This window comes from Sus scrofa, chromosome 9 (assembly GCF_054392235.1).
Source record: "Sus scrofa isolate SSC_HxYL_T2T_F1_AM1 chromosome 9, Sscrofa_HxYL_maternal_Yorkshire_Landrace_v2.0, whole genome shotgun sequence".
NCBI lineage: Eukaryota > Metazoa > Chordata > Mammalia > Artiodactyla > Suidae > Sus > Sus scrofa.
In genome coordinates, this window is record NC_139391.1 from 53,330,997 (window position 1) to 53,348,582 (window position 17,586).

A 17,586-nucleotide genomic window follows, 5' to 3' on the forward strand; every position below is an offset into this window, starting at 1 on the left:
CCGGGAATTCCATATGCTGTGGAGCAGCCAAAAAAAGGAAAAAGAAAAAAGAAAAAAAAGAAACACTTAGCTCCCCACCCTCCCCCAAAAAACAGCAGACATTTCATTTCCTCTGATTTCTGGAAGCCAGAAAGTCCAAAATCAGGGTGCAGCAGGGATGGCATCTAGTGAAGTGAGGACTCTTTTCTGCCCACTCACAGTGTCCCCAAGTGGCAGGGAGGGCAGGCCTACACATCTATCTGGTGTCTCTAATGCCAAAGCCCCACTGTGGGGGCCTCCCCCTCATGGCCTAATTACCACCCCAAAGCCTCATCTCCAAATACTATCACATGGTTGGGAAGTGGGCAGTGGTTAGGGCTTCAACATAGGACTTTGGGGTGAGGGACAAACATTATGCCCTGTCTACCAAATAATACTTGACAATCTATCATTTTAGAGTTTAGGTGGAGTTGAAGCACCACTATCTATTTTCTGAAAGAATTTTCTAAATGAGAATCTTTATAGATCTAGACAACTGCCTATTGCACTTTTCTTTGGGGATTCATCTTTTCCCGTAATTTATTTTCTGGTCACTAGAATAGCTGTGAGTTTCTACATTCCCATTTCTACAATACATTTGTCATAAATGGGGAGAGTCATTTTGTGCTCAATGCTTTTCTTCTGTTGGGAAGGTGATCCAGTCTCAGTTCCTTTTTGTAATTTGTGACCTGAAAATCCCAGTTGGAAGGAAGCGATTGAGAAGGAAGCCCTGCTTTGTGAGAAGGTAGGAGGGGTGGCCTGTGCAGCAGCCTCAGGCATGGCTGAGAAGACAGAGCCTGCACAGGCTGCTCTGCAAGGTGGTGAGCTCCCCACTCATGGGAACATTCAATCATTTGGAAGCATCCATTACCCTTACTTGGGATGGATGCTGTAGTTCTGGTTCTTGAATTAGCCGAAAGTTAAATATGATAAAATGATCTCTGAGTCTCCGGCCTTTCTAAAACAGCACGTTTCCAGGACCCCACACAGCCGAGCTCCACCCACAGAAGAACATGAGCCACGGGATCTTTGCCCAGAGGAAGACTCTCTCCCACTAACGAAAAGAAAATGCAGCAGTTAACTACTAACTGCACCCTGTCCTAACTTTCAGATTCATTGGCTTCCCTGTGTGGCCATCTCATTACATTTTTCTTCATCAGCTTGTGCAGAATGTGGATCATTTTAAATTTACTATTTACACAATAAAAGCCATAAAACAGCAAACAAAAGAGGTAGGGGGAAATTATCACAAATCTCATTGCTTCATCCTAGCACTTACTGTCTTGAAAGAGTCCTTTTTATCTTAATGTGTTTATTTGTAGTTAATCATAGTGCATATATGTTATCATGTCCTCTTATTTGAAATATTCCAGGGTTTTTTCATGTTGCTACCTGGTCTTTGGAATAATAATAATAATAGACCGTGGAGTTCCCATCGTGGCTCAGTGGTTAACGAAGTCAACTGGCATCCATGAGGACACAGGCTCCATCCCTGGCTTCACTCAGTGGGTTAAGGATCTGGTGTAGCCATGAGCTGTGGTGTAGGTCATAGATGTGGCTTGGATCTGGCATTGCTGTGGCTGTGGTGTAGGCTGGCGGCTGCAGCTCCAATTAGACCCCTAGCCTGGGAACCTCCATATGCCATGAGCGCAACACTAAAAAGACATTATAATAATAATAATAATAATAATAATAGACCAGGAGTTCCCATTGTGTCAAAGTAGAAACGAATCTGACTAGGAACCATGAGGTTGCGGGTTCTATCCCTGGCCTCGCTCAGCGGTCAGGGATCTGGCGTTGCCGTGAGCTGTGGTGTATGTTGCAGACATGGCTCAGATCTGGCGTTGCTGTGGCTGTGGTGTAGGCCGGCGGCTACAGCTCCGATTAAATCCCTAGTCTGGAAACCTCCATGCGGCCCTAAAAAGACAAAAAAACAAACAAACAAACAAAAAAACACCAATAATAATAATAATAATAATAATAGACCAGATTATCCTATCATGTGAATAAAACACAATGCATATTACTATGCTGGCTGAACACTTATGTGGTGTCCAATTTTTCAACATTAAAGATAATGCTGCAGCAAATCTTCTTGCCCAATATTTTGATTTATCCTTAGAGATGTTATGTTTGAGTATTAGGTCAGAAAATAGCATTTTTATGGCTTTTGATAGGTAGTGTCAAATTCCTTCCAAAGGCCATGACTACCCCAGTTTATATTACCCCACTGATTTCACCTCACCTATCCAGCAAGTGATTCCCTTTTAAAATTGCTTGGTAACTTTTTCTGGTTTATAGTTTTCTCAGTATGAAGTTGAAATTTTATTTTATTTATTAATTCATTTATTTTTGATGTATGGTTCATGGCTCGAAAAACATCTGTGGTGTCTTTTGCCCTTTTTATGAGATCTTAATATCATCCTTATGACGTTCTGTGAAATATACAGACAAATTGATTTTTTCCAAATAAAGATACTTCGTAGTGAACATCTAATTTCCTAGTTTGCCCTTTTTATCTGTACTATGGCTTTTACACACAAATTTACCTAACTTTTTGTAGTGAAATATATCAATAATTTTGTAGGTTTGTCTGCTGTTTCTAGAATGTTAGCTCTGCTCTAGGAAACGTTCAATTTTACTCTTGATTATTAATTATTGTGATTTTATCTTTAACAGAGATATTTGACTTTCATTCTGAAATTTATTCTAGTGTGAGGTATATCAAGTTGGTTACATTTTCCCTTTTTTAAAAAAAGCTATTGACTAATTCCAATACCACGTCTTGAGAAATCTTTCTTTTTCCATTTTCTTCTGCTATCTTCTTTATCATATTGAACTTCTACAACCTACACACATAGAATAGGATTCTGAGTACTTACTTAATTCCAGCTCATTCTTGTCCCAGTGCTACCATTTTAAATATTATCATTATATAATATTTTAATTTAAGAACTTGATCCTCCTCTTGGCTATTTTAATTCTAATTTTTTAAAAATAATCCTTCCCGGTTTTATTCTTTAAGATTAATTTTAGATCCATTTTCTCAACTTCCAAAAACCCCTCTGAATTTTTATCTGCATCCATGTGGCAGTAATAATTTAGTCACTCCATACATTAATTTGTGAAGAATTGATTTCTTTACAGTATTGAATCATATGGTAGTACTTTCCTGTCACAAAAGAGTCAGGAGGCGCACTTGGAACCAAGACACAAGGAAATGGGCATGGATAGCCTGGGCCAGGGGGCTGTGACCACGAGGTGGAGGGGTGGGAGTGAGGGGTCTCTCTGGGTGTCTCTGGCTTGGCTTGGGCCACACATGCCCACCTGCCTACTTGTCTGCCAGAGCACATTCAGGTGAGGAACGAGCAATGGGCCCATGGGGTCGGAGACCTGGGTTCTAGCCCCACCTAGAGTATTTCTAGCTCATTCTGTGCCAGACAAAGCCATCCTCCTGCCATGGCCTCATCCCCAAGGTCCCTTCCAGCTTTGAAATCCCTCTTCGTGGGGGCAGAGGAGGTGGGGTGCAGGAAAGCAGAGATCCTTCCTAACTCATCCTGCACCCAGCCCAGCGCCTCCTCCCCACATCCCTGTCCCATCCCTCCAGGAAGAAGAAAGAAGAAGGAATTTTGTGTTGCCCCAGTTCACAGAAGAGTTTTGTCCTGGTCCATCTGTTCAGAACACCCTCTCAGAGGCTCGAATGTGAACAGAAACCACCAGGGAGCGTGCAAAGCTGTGGCTCTTAGTCATAGATCTGGGTGGCAGTGATGCCCTTAGTCTGAAGAGCACATTTGTGTAGCGAAGTTCTAGAACACAGATCTGGTGGAACTTCTTGACCTAAAAAGAAGGGGAAGTAGAAGGTGGGGGTGAGGGGGGCAGTGCCTGGAGTCCTGGTCACAATTATGCTTTAAAAGTATGTGGGAGACAAGAAACTTGGAAATAAAACCATTTGACACATTATAGGGATGGTGAGATTGAGAGTGACTTTCTTCTACATGGTTGCCGCTTTTGAGTATTTGCAAAGAATCCACACTCTAAAGAACTCTCTCAGTGAAGGAAAAACAAAAGCAGTTCTTGGTCCCGCAGCCACACAGGGCTGGCTGGGCCACAGCGCTCGTTGTCCCCTTCCCTGAGTGACTGCACTCCTGAGGTAAGATTTCTCTCTGGCTGGGAGGTTTTCAAAATCTTTTCCAACAGCCTGCATGAGTTTGCTCTAGTTTAGAAGCATTTGAGGTGTAGCCAGAGCCCAGAGAGTCAAGTGTGACAAACCGCCCACCTCTCATGCAGATGCAGCCTTTATGGATGTAGAAAAATCCCTGGTTCCCCTTTGGGGTTAACCACAGCCAGGCCAGGTGATCAGGATGCCCTCCCCCTCCCTCCCCCATCCCCCAAAAGCGCTCAGAAAAATCTCTGAGTTAAAAGTTTGCCTTTCTTACTGGAAGAATTTTTATTAGGCCAAAGCGTTGACAAGTTTGTCATTCCCAGAATCTGCTAACACCCTCCCCTGACTCCCTTCGATTTTTAGTACTTTTTCCCTCCTCCTTTTTTGGGGTGGGGGGTGGGTGGAAACTGTCTCGAACAGGCAGAAAGTTTTATCCAAGGTGTTTGGCAGTGACTCCGCGTGCTGGGAAAGATTTATGTCTCTGTTCTCTGGCACTGCCTAGTGTGAGCTCACTTAAAACAACCGAATAAATGAGTTCACTTTATCCCGTCAAAATGGAACCGAGGGTGGCGTGGTACCCAGCTGGGGTCCACAGGGACCCTGAGGCAACGTTCCTGTCTCAATGGCTTGTGCTGAGCTCAGCCGTTTTTATGTCTGTCTGAGATCATTAAAACGAGGAGGCCAGGGAGCAGAAAGACCCGTGGAATTGGTGGTAGGATGGAAACCCCGCTTGGAGCCTGGAGGGCCCAGCCCAAAGCATGAACACAGGGGATCGTTTAAAAGGCTGCCTCTCACCAATTGGTTTGGCCTGAGCTCCTTGAAGGGGCCTTCTCTGGAGAGGCCAATGGTCACAAGAATATTGGTCATTTTGTCATAGTTTTTTCTTTCTTGCTGCCCTACCACCACTTAATGAAACCAGGCCCATTAAAACAGGGCCTTGGAGTTTCCATTGTAGTTCAGTGCTAAAGAATCTGACTTGTATCCATGAGGATATGGGTTTGATCCCTGGTCTTGCTCAGTGGGTTAGTGATCCGTTTCTGCAAGATGCGGTATAAGCTGCGGATGCGCCTCGGCTCCTGCATTGTTGTGACTGTGGTGTAGGCCAGCCACTGCAGCTCCAATTTGACCCTTAGCCTGGGAACTTCTATATGTTGCAAGAGCGGCCCTAAAAAAAAAAAAAAAAAAAAAAAAAAGAAAAAGACAGGGCCTTGCTCCCCCTGAAAAAGGAATATGGATTCTGTCTTGGGTGGCTTTTCTGGATCAGGCCCAGGTCTATCGTTCTCATGTGGATTCAGGCTCAGGATTCATGGAACACCTGTGCTATTAACCTGAGGCAACGTGATTAGAAACAGCTGCCCCAAAGAGAAGGCCTGTGCCCCACAGCCCTGAGCAGAGGGAAGCTGGCAAGCTGGAGGCTCAGGATCTGGGCCTGCCATCCAGGAGAGGCGGTCCACTCTCCGCTAGGCTAGGGTTTGTTCCTCCTTCCAGAGGCCCGGGCTGCAGACAGAGTGTGGGATGGTTTCTGTCTTGGGGTGAGGGACTCAGGACTATAATAACTCCTAACAATTTCTTAACATTTAAAGGTGACAGAGCATATCTCCTAGATGCCTAGACTGTAAGCAGCCTAAGGGTGGGGGTTGTGCCTGCCTTCTGGGAAAGGGAGGGAGTAAATCAATCCTCACTAGTTCTGGGAAACTCCCAAGGAAACTTAAGATGCCATTTGATAAATGCGGAAGGTGAGAGGTAGAGGTTTCCATCCTGCAGCAGTTCTGGGATTGTACTGCAGGCCTGTCTGAATCCTTGTTCTTTGCCCTTCCCCTTCATCGGCACTATCTAAACTTTTTTTTTTTTTTTCGGTCTTTTGTCTTTTTTAGGGCCGTACCCTCGGCATATGGAGGTTCCCAGGCTAGGGGGCGAATCGGAGCTACAGCTGCCAGCGTACACTACAGCCACATGGGATCCGAGCCTCGTCTGCCACCTACACCACAGCTTACAGCAATGCTGGATCCTTAACCCACTGAGCGAGGCCAGGGATCGAACCCACAACTTCATGGTTCCTAGTTGGATTCGTTTCCGCTGTGCCATGTAGGGAACTCCAATACTGGCCAAACTTCAATCATCTTTGCATTCACCTTTGCCAATCTCCATATCATTTACATGTATATATCCTTAAATCGGTTCTTTTTACTTAAAAATATAACTAATTTGATGTGCAAAATTAGCACACCAAATTAGTTATATTTTTCTTTCATTAAGGATAAGTATTTGCAAGGTAACAGTTATCACCTGCCCAACAGGCTCTCATGATACCAGAGTCCTGATTCTAGGTGTGGTCCCCAGATTGGCAGCATCAGCATCACCTGAAAACTTCTATAAATCCAAATTCTCAACTCCTACCACAGACCTCTTGCCTCAGAAACCCCAGAAATGGGGCTCACAAGCTTTTTTCTCAAACCCTCTGGGTGATTCTGACACCTTCTGAAGTTCAGGAATCATTACACTAGAGTGTTGGACCCCTCAGGAGTGTCCCAATTGGGTCGCCTTTGCCCCCACCACTCATGGATTCTCACCATGTGGTCCCCAGGACCACAGAGCTTATGAAAGCTCTGGGTCAATAGCGTTAGACCATCAGGAAAGATGAGTGTGGTGTGAATGGACATCTGCATCAAGGAAAACACCTTGAAACTTAGACCTAAGAATACAAAGAGCCAGTGTTGGCTCATTTCTCAGCAACTCCTTGGGTCAGAATTCAGAAGTGATAAGAGGACCTGGCAAAGCAGCTAGCTCCCATTGTTTAGAACAGCTCTATCCAACAGAACTTTCTACAATGACGGAAATGTTCAATATCCACATTATGCTGGGAGACTGTTCTCCGCAGGTCTTGCACATCCTCACACTTGGCAAGCAGAGACACTGAATGCCTTCTTTCTGGACACTGTTCCAGGACCTTTGTGTAGTCAACAACCTTGGCAGATAGAACAATTGTCTTCCTCCAGAGCAAAGGACAGCATGCTTCCTGCTCGTTATAAGATTCAGGTTCCCTAAACTCAGGGCTCTGGTCTTATATTGCAACCCACTGCACGTACATACAAGCAGCTATCATCTGGCGCTCTTCATGTTGCCCTCTGGAAACTGGAGCAAGAAACTACAATACTCTGACTACTGATATTGCTATAAATAATAAAGTCCTGGAGTTCTCGTTGTGGCTCACAGTGGGTTAAGAACCTGACTGGTATCCATGAGGATGCAGATTTGATCCCTGGCCTCACTCAGTGGGTTAAGGATCTGGCGTTGCCAAAAGCTGCAGTGTAGGCCACATATGCAGCTTGGATCTTAAGTTGATGCGGCTGTGGTCTAGGCTGGCAGCTGCAGCTCAGATTCAACCCCTAGCCTGGGAATTTCCATATGCTTCAGGTGCAGCCCTAAAAAGAGAGAAGTAATAATAACAATAACAATAATAGTAATAATAATAAAGTCCCTTGTCTCAGACCCAGGATTCTCTTGTCTTCTGCCAGCATCCACAAAACCAGCAGATTGACTTGTTAGCTTGTTACCGGAACAAAATGTGTGATCACCTGAATTTCTTAACACCTTGTCCAACACCTGGCTATTGGGCACCAGCAATGTAGCTAGTGTGACTAAGAAACTGATTTTAGTTTTAATTTTTTTTCCAAGTCGTATTAAGTATAATTTTTAGTTTGGGTTTTTTGTTTTGTTTTGTTTTTAGAGCCAAATATTCGGCATATGGAAATTCCCAGGCTACGGGTTGAACTGGAACTGTAGCTGCTGGCCTATACCAGAGCCACAGCAATGTGGGATTCAAGCCGTGTCTACAACCTCAACCACAGCTCACGACGGCTCACAGCAATGCTGGATCCTTAACCCATTGAGCGAGGCTTGGGATTGAACTCTCATCCTTGTGGATACTGTCAGATTTGTTACCACTGAGCCACGATGGGAACTCCGAATTTTTACTTTTGATTCTGCCCAATTTTATTAGGTATAATTGATGAGTACAATTATATTTTTTCTAACACATGTATATGTTGGGACGATCTAATGCATGGTCTAATACAAGTATCTGTTAGGAAATGATTGCCATGATCAAATTAATATATCCACCTCACATAGTTACCTTTTCTTTTTCTTTTTTTTTTTTCACTGAGAACTTTTAAGCATGCAATGCAGTATTACTAACTATAATCACCATGCTGTACATTAGATCCTCAGCACACATTCATCTTATAACTAAAAGATTACACACTTTGACCAGCATATCCCCATTTTTCTCACCCCCACTGCTGACAACCACCATTCTAATACTCTGTTTCTGTGAGTTTGAATTTTTCTCTTCTTTTTTTAAGTTGGTCTTTCGCTGTCTGGCTTTTTTCACTCAGTGTAATGCCCTCCAATTTCATTCATGTGGTCACAAATGGCAGGATTTTCTTTTTATGGCTGAGTAATATTCCACTGTATATTTATACCACATCATCTTTATCTTTTCATCCATTGATGGACACATAAGTTGTTTCCATATCTTGGTTATTGGAATATTGCAATCAACATGGGAGTGCAGATATATCTTCAAGATACTGATGTCATTTCCTTTGGATATATACCCAGATATGGGATTTGTTTTTAAATACCCACATGTGGCCAGGGACTACCATATTGGACCACATAGCTTAGAATGTTCAGGTGTCACCTGGCATGACCATTGATCAAAGATGCTATTGAGGGAGTTTCCATGTTGAGAGTGAGTTGAGACTTAGGTGATCTCTAAATTATTTTCAATATTTGAGTTTTGATGATTCTGCAGCTCTAGGAGGAGTAGAATTGTGGAGATGCATTTACTTTTTTATTATATTCAGAGGGGTTTCCTGGTACAGATGAGAGATGAAAGAGAAATTGGATTGAGTTTGAGAATGGGAAGATGTTTCTGATATAGGATCCATCTTTTGAAAGAGGATTGGTGGCCAAAGAGAGATGATATAGCCAGAGAAGTATAGACCAGTAGCCTTTAAAGAATTTTCTCAGCTCTGTCCTTGTCTTTTCCCTTCAGCTTGAGAATACCTCCACTGGTCCCAGGCTGGCGGAAGACTCCTTTGGGCCCTTCTCAGCTCCCCAGGCTCCTGCCCCTCTCGCCTCCTGGCTGAGAACAATCTCCCTTTTGATTGCTGGCTCAGGCCCTGCTGACAGGTCAGGTCATATGTACCTAATCAGGAAGAGCTGGGGCCTAAGGGATGATAAACGGGGCTTCTCATTTCAATAAAGTTTGTGCAGAATATTGGAAACAGCTGTGGGCTTTGGCTGGTGGTGCCAAGCCTGTGGGGGCCTGGTGTTTTGGGGAGGAGGGTTGAGATGGGGGAGCACTAGGGCAAAAGTCTAGGGTGCTTTGCTGCCTGGAGGCTGATAGAGCTCGTGAGCTTCGTGCAACGCCAGCCTGGAATTCTGGACTTTGAGGAGGGTGCCGCCCGCTCTGGAATCAGAGGACACAGGTCACGGCCAAGAAAATCTGGACTACCCAACAGATATTTATATACATTTATCGTCATTTATTTCACAAATACCACACACATTTCTCTGCAAGTTTCTTTTCTCACTTAACGGCATGAAAATCCTTCTAATTTATTCTTTTTCTTAAATTATGGTAGAATATACATGAAATTTACCATCCTAACCATTTTTAAGTGTACAGTTCAGCAGTGGTAAGTACATTCACATTGTTGTGTATGCATCTTCAGTAAAGTTTTCATCTTGCAGAACCGAAACTCTGTAGCCATTAAACATCCCTATCTGCCATTCTACCCCAGTCAGGGACAACCACTACTCTTTCTGTTTCTATGAGTTTGACTCTTTTAGAGGTATCTAAAGTGAAATCATACAGCATTTGTCTCTTGTAATTTATTCTTTTGAGTAATTGCATAACGATAACATCATGGTATATGGATTTATGTATATCATTCAACCATTACTAGTATTTTTTCCCGCCACACAAAAATGCCATAGAGAATTTTTTGTATGCATATCCTTCCATACCGGAGTTTGCTGGGTTTTCTTTTCCCCCCCGTAGTATAAATTGCCAAAAATGACATGATTGGGTCAAAGAGATGCATATTTCCAGTTTTCATATATGTTACCAGACGCCTCTTTCAAAAAATCCGTGGTAGTTCACATACCTGCCAGCTGTGATGGAGTGTTGTCTCTCCCACAACTTCTCCAGCTCTAGCTTTCATCATTCTTTTCAAGTTTTGCTATTCTGATAAATGAAAAGCAGTGCCACACTTTTAAAATTTGCATTACCTTGACTATTAGTGAGGCTGGGCATCTTTCCATAAATGTACTGACCATTTGGATTTTCTCTTCCATGAGTCACCTATTCATATGTCTGGTCCATTTTTGACTAGTTATTTCTCTTATTGTGTGTCGGAACTCTCTGCATATTCCAGATGTTAACTCTTTATTGGGGGTAAACTGAAATATTTCCTCCAGTCTATAATTTGTCTTTTGACTTTGTGTATGTTATCTTTAATCCTTCTACAGTTTAAACATGTAAAATTTTCCTCTATAGCTTCTGGATTTTTCTGCTTTGTTTAGAAAAATCTCTTCAAACCCTAGATTGTATAAATATTCTCCTAATTTTTTCTTCATTAAATTGTTTTAAATATTTAAATTGTTTTAAATATTGTTTAAAATTGTTTTAAATATTTCCTCATGAAATTGTTTAAATATAAAAACCAATATTTAAATTGTTTTCAATGTTTAAATTTAAATACATTTAAATCTTCCATCTATTTGAAACTTAGTTTTAATAACTTGTGAAGTAGAGAGCTTAACCTTGTTTTGTTTTTGTCAGACAGACAGCCGGTTGTGTCTATACAATTTATTAAATAAACTATCCTTTTCCCCACTGGTTTGAAATGCCACCTTTGTCATATACTGTAATCCATATGCCCTGGGATATATTTCTGGGCTGGTTTCTATTTCTGTCCCATAGATCTATTTATCTTGTCCTTTACCCTTAATGTATGATTTGATCACAGTGATTTATAGTGAGTTTTCCTAAGGCCACTTCTACCTAAATATTTCTTCACTGATGTTGTTTTCATCATTACCATTATACAAATTCCTTGCAGCTTGCAGAACCTGTGAATGTCAGTAGCTCTTCAAGACAAGCCAGACTAAGTCCGGGGAAGGCCTGCCCTGTGCCCTTTCAGCAGAGGCTAATATTTTAAGGGTCTCGCTTCTCAGCTCCAGACCCACCATCTGTCCCTGGCTTTGTGGTGCGGGCTTTAGGCCCTATGAACCCCCATTTCTGCTTTGCCGGCTGCTCCCTCTCAGATTTCCCAGTAGGAGCCTGTAGAAGAAGGCTGTGGGCAAGAAGAGGAAGGGTGGGCATTGCCTTCCTGCTTGAGCCTGTGCGTCCCCATAAGTGTTGCCTCAGCAGCAGCAGGCCCACCCTGAAGCAGCAGCAGGCCCTCCCTGAAGCAGCTGAATCCAGTTGGCAGTTTTTCCAAGACGTGCAGTTTCATCACCCCCTACCCCTCCCCATGCCCCAGGGACCCCAGAACCAGCTGGCAGGTGCCCCTTCCTCAGAAGTCTGGGCACCAGCCCAGGGGGACTTGCTTGGAGCCTCCTCCTCAGGGTTTGGGTCCCAGGCCCTGGGTCCCCCTCTTTGAAATGTCTAAGGTTCAGGATTCCAGCCTTCTCCTTTGTTTTCCCAGTGCTGGGAGTGTAGCTGCTCCTGCAGTCACCACCACTAGGATACCCAAGCCTCTCTTGTTAACCTTCTGTTACCTAATAGCTTTATACCTGGTTACCAATTCCTTACATTAAATTCTCTTTTCGATTCACTCCCTCCCAACTGGCCCCCGACTGACATAGGTAATGAAGAACTGAAGTTCTCTGGAGCTGAGGGCCTTCTTCTCTTGGCCGCCCTGCAGAGACCTCCCCTCCCTCCTCCATTCCCAGAATTATTTGGCTGCCGGTTACCAAGGAGACGGCTGACAATTTCCAGTTGCCAAGCCTCCCCCTGGAGCTCTACAGGGACATTCTGGAAACTCCCTCCTCCTTCCTGCTCCTCAGCCAGGGAACTCGGAGAAACAAGCCAGGTTGGGGGCAGGGGATGGGGAGGGGAAAGGAGGGAGCAGACCGGGCCTGAAGATGGAGAGACAAGAGTTTTCCCTGAGCCCTGGCTTCCTCCACAGATCTCCGTGCCTGGCCTGGCTCCCCCTCAGCCCTGTCCAGACACACACCCATTGGGTCCAGCAAAGGCTGAGCTCTCCAACCAGGCTCTCAGTCACAGAAAAGTGTCCGAACACTGTCACTCCAGGCATGGGAGAAGCCCCATTGCCAGCTGGAGCAGGGAAGTGCCTGGAACCTCTGTGGGGAGGCACTTTGCCCAAGCTTCCCTCTCAGTGGAGCAGCATTCATCACACACTCAAACCTGGTGTCCTGGCCCAGGCTCTAGGCTATTTCATAATAGCAACAGCAACATCAGCAACACTAATGATGATAATAATAGCAGTGAAGTGAGCGTGAATCCACAAACTTACTCATGTAAGAGTATCTGTTCCTTTATTTCATTAAAATCAAATGAAATGGACTCCACACTGGAGCCCCTGCCCTGCCAAGACTCCCACCAGAATCTAGGAGGCTTATGATGTACTCAAACCAGGGAGAAGCTGTGAATCTGGGGTCCCTCATGGCTGCTGGTGACCCAGGGACCTCTGACCTGTCCCCAATTCTGCAACATCTCTTCCAGTCCACTATAACTGCTTCCAAATGCTCTTTCCTTTCTCCTGCTCACCATGTCCATTGAAAACACCTAACATGACTTTTCAGTGAGTTTAGGCTTCTATGAACATAGGGAGATGCTAACTTCAGTGTCAAGCATGTTTTGCATCTGCCCAGTAAAAACCCCTGAGGCAATGTGGAACTAAAGACCAGGCTAAGCTGCTTCATTGATTTTATTCTCATAGAGGTATTTTAAAGAAAAGAGGAGTTCCTGTCATGGAGCAACAGAAATGAATCTGACTAGCATCTATGAAGACGTAGGTTCGATCTCTGGCCTCATTCAGCAGGTTAAGGATCCAGCATTGCCATGAGCTGTGGTGTAGGTCTCAGATATGGCTTGGATCTGGCGTTGCTCTGGCTGTGGCACAGGCTTGCAGCTGCAGCTCAAATTGGACCCCTAGCCTGGGAACCTCCATATGCCTCGGGTGCAGCCCTAAAATAAAAAATGAAAATAAAAAAAAAAAGATACCATTACCTCCCTTCCCTGAATATTTTAGTAGTCATTGAAAAACAAATAGAAATATTGTCTGACATAAATACACAACTATAATCACACATAAACTTAACAACAATTTTTCACTATTAGCCTCCTTTTTAAAAAATTTATTGGAATATAGTTGACTTACAATGTTGTATTAGTCTCAGATATACAGCAAAGTGAATCAGTTATACTAAACATATCCATTCTTTTTTCCCATATAGGATATTACAAAATATTGAGTAGATTTCACTGTGCTATACAATAGGTTCTGGTTAGTCATCTATTTTATACAGTAGTGTGTATGTGTTATTCCCATCCTCCCAATTCCTCCCTAACCCCCACAGTTTCCCCTATGGTAACCATAAGATTGGTTTTTTTGTTCTGCTTTGATTTTTAGGGCTGCGCTGGCTGCATATGGAGGTTCCCAGGCTAGGGGTTGAACAGAGCTGCAGCTGCTGGCTTACACCACAGCTCACCACAATGCTGGATCCTTAACCCACTGAGCAGGGCCAGGGATCGAACCTGAATCCTCATGGATACTAGTTGGATTCATTACTGCTGAGACACAATGGGAACTCCCAAGATTGGTTTTGAAATCTGTGTTTGCTTCTGTTTTATAAATAAGTTCTTTTGTATTATCCTCCTTTTATAGGGAAAAACTCAGACTTGGGGTGCATAAGTACCTTATTTGCTCTCACCTGCCTGGTGGGTGACAAAGCCAGGATCTGAAGGCTGGTAGGACTCTAAGGTCTGCTCTGTTTCCACACCCCCACCTGTGTACAGTCCTCTCCCACCTCACCACACAGCCAACCTTACAGCAGCCTTGGGAAGCATGAGTTAACCCATCAGGAAACAGGGGCCCAGGAAGGGCTGCTTGTGGAAGGGCGTCAGGAGTGGTCAAGCAGATGGAAGGAAGGCTCCTGACCAGCCTGAGCCGGCTCAGCCTCCATATCACAAACTCAGCTTCCGCCTCCCCACCTCTCTTCCCTTCCTCTCCCTCTCTGTGGTCCTCCCCCCCTCCCCCATCTAGGCCCTTGTTCATTTCCTCTCCAGTCTCCAAGGAGCAGTTTACAAAGTGACTAAGCGGTGACCCCTGCTGGACCCTGTCCCTCTTGCCCTCCCCCCATTCCTCTTCTTAGCGGTGAGAGCAGCGGGAGCCCCGTGGACGGTGGAGCCCCTGGCCCATTTCCTTTCCAGCCTTCAGCTCATCTCCTGCTGGGGTCCCCAGGGCCTCCGGTTGGCCTCCGATGAGGCCCACATGGACACACATGGAAAAGCCATTTATTTCCAGGAGCATCTGCTTCCTCTGCTCCAACCCAGCTGTCCCCATCCTTCCACATTCTTCTCCTCCCAAAGCCTTGGGGTTCAGAGGCAGGATTCAAAATGGTAACAGAGGAGTTCCTGTTGTGGCTCAGTGGTAACAAACCTGACTAGTATCCATGAGCATGTGGGTTCGATCCCTGGCCCTACTCAGTGGGTTAAACATCCAACATTGTTGTGAGCTGTGGTAGGTCACAGACGTGGCTCAGACCTGGTGTTGCTGTGGCAGTGGTATAGGCTGGCAGCTATAGTTCCGATTTGACCCTAATTCTGGGAAACTTCATATGCCTCAGGTGAGACCCAAAAAAGAAAAAAAGAAAAAAAAAAGGTGAAAACCAGAGCATGAAGGGAGGGACCTGCATATTGGCTCAGAGACATGAATGCAAGACAGAAAGAGGGTGGGATTAGCGTCCCCTGGCCCTAAGTTTAACAAGTGTCACCATCTGATATGCTGCTGCCCATAGTGCTGCAGAGGTTCCTGGAAAGTGTGGCAGCAGCTGGAAACCTGGACAGTTACTGCAGCCACACGACTCCCTCGTCCAAGGCCCGGGGAGCCCCGTGGAGCCACCGTTTCCTCTCAGAATGCTAAGCTCTGCCCAGCCTTGCTTGTGGGCCTGGGTGAGGGCCCAGGAAAGCAGGGCAGGCCACACGCCCTGGTACAAGGTGGCCAGGAAATAAATATTTACTAGATGGATAAACAAAACCTTAACAGTTCGTAGCTGAGAAAGATTTTGAGTCTTCTTGTGGGAAAGAAGAAACTTAGCAGTTCTGCAGGCCCCTGGCCTGCCCAGAGGGGACACAGCCTCTGGGGGTTGGAGACATGCTAGCCCAAAGGTGGGGAGTGACATGGGGCATGGAAAATAAAGTTATCGGGGGAGAAAGTGGAGGAGAATTCCAGCCCATTTGTGAAATGTGGAGGGAAGCGCTATCTCGTGGAGGGCGGAAAACACCGGGGACAGGCTTGGCAATGGATGGGAGCTCTGGTTCTCATTCGGGTAGAGAAGGGCAGGACATGCTGTTTCAAGGGTTGGATGACTTTCATTTGGAAGAGGACTTTGAAAAGCTTTGCAAAGCCTCAGTGGAAGAACGCAATCCCAAGCACAGACGTGTGAGCAAAGCTGATTCTAGTAATTCAACTTAAACTTTTTTTTTCTTTTTAGGGCTATACCTGTGGCATATGGAGGTTCCCAGGCTAGGGGTCCAATCTGAGCTGCAGCTGCCAGCCAACACCACAGCCACAACAACGCAGAATCTGAGCTGTGTCTTGTCTCTCAAGGGTGAAGAACCCCCACCCCCCCAACCCCTGTTGTCTCTCCTGGGTCCTGAGCTCCCATGGCGGCAGAGACAGGAGCCCTGTCCTGCTTTCCCTTCCCTTCCAGACAAGGCTGCAACTCTGCCCCGGGATCCTGGCCTGGCTGAGGCAGTGTGCAGGATGGGACACACTTCACCTTTGCAATGGTTTGGTTCTATGTGTCAACTTTAGGACCAGGAGGTTGGGGAGAGGAGGAGGGAAGCTATCTGGCCAAATGTTATTCTGGGTGTGTCTGGGAGGGTGTTTCTGGCTGAGATTAACACTTGAGATGGCCTCAGTAAAATAGATTCCCCCTCCTGTGAGGGTAGGCCTCATCCAATCAGTTGAAGGCCCATCACATAGATTGACCTTCCCCCCCAAATCAGAGGGAACGCCTGCCTCATCTTGTTGAGCTGGAACATGGGTCTCTTCTCACCCTTGGACTTGAACTGGAAGAGCCACTCTTCTTGAGTGTCAAGCCTGCCTGTCTTCACATTGGATCTTATACCCTTGGCTTTCCAGAGTCTCCAGCTTGCTGATAGCAGATCTTGGGACCTGCCAGCCCCCTAATCAAGTGAGCCAATTCCTTATAATAAATCTCTTTCAAAATGCACATGTCCTGTAGGTTACACTTCTCTGGAGAATCCAGATAAGTAAACTTCTTCCCTGATGCTACCCCCCCCCGACCAGGGCCCCCTTAGTAAGGAGATACTGGGGACTGAAGAGCAGTTCCCGACTCTTCTGTGATCTTATGGGAAATGCCAGACCTGGGGGAGAAAATGTAGAGGGCTACTTTCATAAGCAGGATAGGTTGACAGCAGGGCCAGCACAAACCCTTGTCACAATCCAGGGTATCCTTTAAAAGTTTCCAGACTCACCCTGCCTGAACTCACGTTTTCTCTGGATATACACGTTCTTGCCCACCCCCGAGGTGGACACTAGTGCCAGATGCCCCATCTTTGCTCCCCAAAGAATGTCCAGTGGAATTCTGTGGGTTTTTCCCCCTTTTTTCTTTTTTGGCTGCCTCTCAGCATATGGAGTTCCCAGGCCGGGGATCAGGTCCGAGCCACAGTTGCAACCTGATGCAACTGCAGCAATGCCAGATCCTTTAACCCACTGTGTCAGGACAGGGATCGAACCTGTGTTCTTGCACTGCAGAGATGCCACTGATCCCCTTGGGCCACAGCAGGAACTCCCTAGTGGAATTCTAAAGCTTTCCCAGTCTGTGGTGGTGGGATCAGAATAAGTGGGCCATGCAGTCAGTAGGGTTGGGCAAACTTGTCATCCCTGCTAGGTAGGACCCCAACTTCCAGGTGCTGCCATGCTGCTCAAGGCTGAGTTAGGAGGGAATGGAGGCTGAAGACCCTAGGGAGGGTGTAGAGGGGACTTGGCCAAGGATTGAGTAAGAGTGGGACAAGGGTCTGTCCACCATCCCAGGGCAAGAAAGAGGCTGGGGTACCACGGCAAGCATCTTGGGGCTGGGGAGCAGCCTGCCTGGCATCAGCTCTGATAGCTCCT

At 45.6% G+C, this 17,586-nt stretch overlaps 1 protein-coding gene across 1 annotated transcript in view; it reads left to right on the forward strand.

Moving 5' to 3' along the window:
- Positions 1 to 17,586, forward strand: part of ST3GAL4 (ST3 beta-galactoside alpha-2,3-sialyltransferase 4) — a 1,054,305-nt gene that overhangs the window by 617,377 nt on the left and 419,342 nt on the right. The window lies entirely within an intron of this gene.